Source organism: Symphodus melops, assembly GCF_947650265.1.
Source record: "Symphodus melops genome assembly, chromosome: 15".
In the NCBI taxonomy this organism is placed as follows: Eukaryota; Metazoa; Chordata; class Actinopteri; order Labriformes; family Labridae; genus Symphodus; species Symphodus melops.
The window spans coordinates 9088086-9090999 of record NC_136705.1 but is presented as its reverse complement, the minus strand read 5'-3'; the positions used below and the strand labels follow the sequence as shown (position 1 = coordinate 9090999).

At 38.2% G+C, this 2914-nt stretch overlaps 1 long non-coding RNA gene across 1 annotated transcript; it reads right to left on the bottom strand.

Annotated features, from left to right (window-relative positions):
- Positions 1–480: 480 nt before the first annotated feature.
- LOC306835575 lies at positions 481–2224 on the bottom strand. The gene is made up of 4 exons (XR_013780666.1): positions 1718–2224; positions 1386–1528; positions 1219–1280; positions 481–1074 (listed from the first exon to the last, which is right to left on the bottom strand). It is a non-coding gene; the product is annotated as an uncharacterized lncRNA (long non-coding RNA).
- Between the last annotated feature and the right edge of the window lie 690 nt (positions 2225–2914).

The following is a 2914-nucleotide window of genomic DNA, read 5'->3' as shown; positions in this document are numbered from 1 at the left end:
TTCCCAGCCTTAACCAGTTTTGGGTGGAAATGAGAGCAGCATATATGAGAGCTTTTTGCACGACTCGGCTAACTAAAACACTGCCCACAGTTTGTCCAAATCCAGTGTGACAAGCCATCTTCTTTACTGTTGGAAGTGCAGTTGAAACAGCACACATGAGGATGAAGGATCAAAGAGTGGAGGGATCTAAAAGAAGAAGAAGAAGAGAGAGACAGAGAGGGAAATATATCAGATGAATAATTAAAAGGGAGATGGATAAGGTTAGATCAATTACAATATTTAGTTACCTTGTTAGTAAGTTAGCCAATTACAAAAGGCAAAGTAACAAAGTGTATTCATTCTAAAGCAAGATTAAGCACAAGCAGAGTAATTTTTCTGCATGTTATTGGGCGGAAAAAGTTTTTTTTATATTTATTATTGGTTTGAAATGTTATTATGTAATTAATCTCAGTCCAGATCTGATGATGAGGCACAGCTCCCAAGGCAAGCAGAGTGTTTCAAGTAAGGAATTGAATACATATGAACTTTAAAATGCAAGGTTTATGCAATGCAAACTGATAGTAAAGAATCTGAAGACAGGCCAACTGAAATTGGTTTTCAGCACGACACTGGACAGAAAAAAAAGTATTTTTCTTGGATGTGTCTGTGAAATCTTAAGAACAACCTCCTTGGAAATTCTGTGACTCTTAGGCTTTGGCCAGTTTTACAAAACCCTAAAGTAAAAAAAAAAAAAAAAGAGATTTTCAGTTTTTGCATATTGCTGGCAAGTCTTTGCACAACAGCTATGATATGAAGAGTCATCCGTAATGGGCAAAGGCTGTTGTTCACCGTTGTAAACAGGATCCCAGAAAATCTGCAGGCAGGACAGGTGTCAAACCCGTTTTAGTCATTAGTCCTTTGAGTTTGCATGTAGCAAAGGAATCATGTTAGGTATTGAGAGAAAATAGCAACAGGGCTGAATATCAGTGAAAGCACCTGCGGAGTAACATCATCTGTTTGGTAGAGCACTAATGAGCTGATGAAGAGGCAAACAGGTGCTTAAACAGGAAGTGATCACAGCAGCAGGCAGAGGACCTGCAGTGGCAGAAAACAATCTGGTAATATGGACATGTAATTCTGTGGTGTTAACTAGCCTCATAGCTATGTACTTCTTTCTTACATAATTAGAAATGTGTTCAAACAAATTGGACGTTAAAAAAGAATATAAATCTTACTTACTGAGTCATGCATGCAAACTACTGAGTTTTGCAACATCATGGTGCTATGAATTGCAGACAATTCTCATTACAAATACAGCCGAATTGTGCAGGATGGGCAATAAGTGTGCTTGCCCATGCATTTGCAGATGCTAACAGTCGGACAATGCTGGGCCCTCATGGACTTACTAGAAAAAGGTGCGAAAGTCTAGAGTCGAAAGGATGAAAGAAAAGGTGGAGTTGTTCCACTGTGAAGCTGCTTGGTGGTCAAAGTCTGCAGGCTGCCGATTGTGGAGCTGTGGGTTGTCTTTAGCAGTGATAGCCAAAGAAGGCTGGCAGGAGAAAGTAAAATAAGGTCAGGTAAGAGAGAACATGTACTCATGTAGTTTTCACTGCACTCAGAGTTCTGGTGAGGGTTAGGCTTTTTTTGGCTTCACAGTGGTGACCTGATGTCTTTCTTATCTACAGCATCTCCATTAACACTGAGCTGGCTAGAATGAAGGATTCACAGAGACATGCACCTTATCTTGTATTGGATGAAATGCAGAAAAGCTCATCCAGCTCTGTAAGCTACATCAATTTGAAATCCTCCTATGGTAAGCAAATCCTAAAGTTAGGATCTACTGTTTTTTAGCATTCATGTTGTCATGTTCCGGGGTAGAAAACAGGGAGGAGGACCCAATTGCAGAAAATAGAAATATTTTATTTTAACTAAAAAGGCAAAAACAAAACCTTGCTATTCAAAACAAAATGCAAAAAAAAAAAGAAACACAGGAGAAGGAGAAACACAGGGAGCCAAATCACAACCCACTACCAAAGACATGGACAAAAGACAATGATCCAAGAAGAGACTCAGGGAAAACACAGACTAAATAGACATGGGGTAATCAGACGCAGGTGAGACTAACGAGACAGGTGAGGACAATCAGGGTAATCAGACAGGAGGGAAACACAAGGAACAAAGAACACAAGTACAAAGTGAAACTCAACACTGACAACACAACCAAAACCAGATATACAAAATAAAACAGGAAACACCAAAGACTAGACTTAAAAGCACAGGAGGACACAGGTAAACACACCAAGACTAAAGTAAACACAAGACTATGAAACATTAAAGCACACAAGGAAAACAATCAACACTAGGAAACAAATAACACTAAGGACAGAATGAAAACTAAAACAAGATGAAACAGAACCAAACCATGACACATGTACTGTTAAAAAGCCTTTGTACTCATATTGTCACATTTTTACTTGCAATGTATCCCACCAAGATTTAATAGTAGTAATGTACAACCAACAGATGTATTTAAGATAGTTAAGATGGTCACTTGTTATTTAATATAACATTTAATAAAGCTTATAAGATACCTTCTCGGGTTAAAGCACATCACATGATGTGTGTCAAAGGAAACATTTGAAATTTCAAGATGCTCCAATGTGCAAAAAGATTTAGTTTGACTTTATTGTGGCTGGATTATTAGTGCTTCATTGTTTAAACGGCAACCAGTCAGTTAGAGAAAGTTCAATGAATCTTTCTTTAGTGTCAGTAATGTTTCGTCTCACCAGTCCTCCTCTACTAAGATAATCTAGTAGTAGAGGATTGTCAACAGAGCTGTCAATCATTGCATTTTTATCAAATACCAGATTCAAACTAAACCTCAGAAAGGTGCACGCTCAGGGTTTGTTTTGGACTTTTATCAACTATGGACATC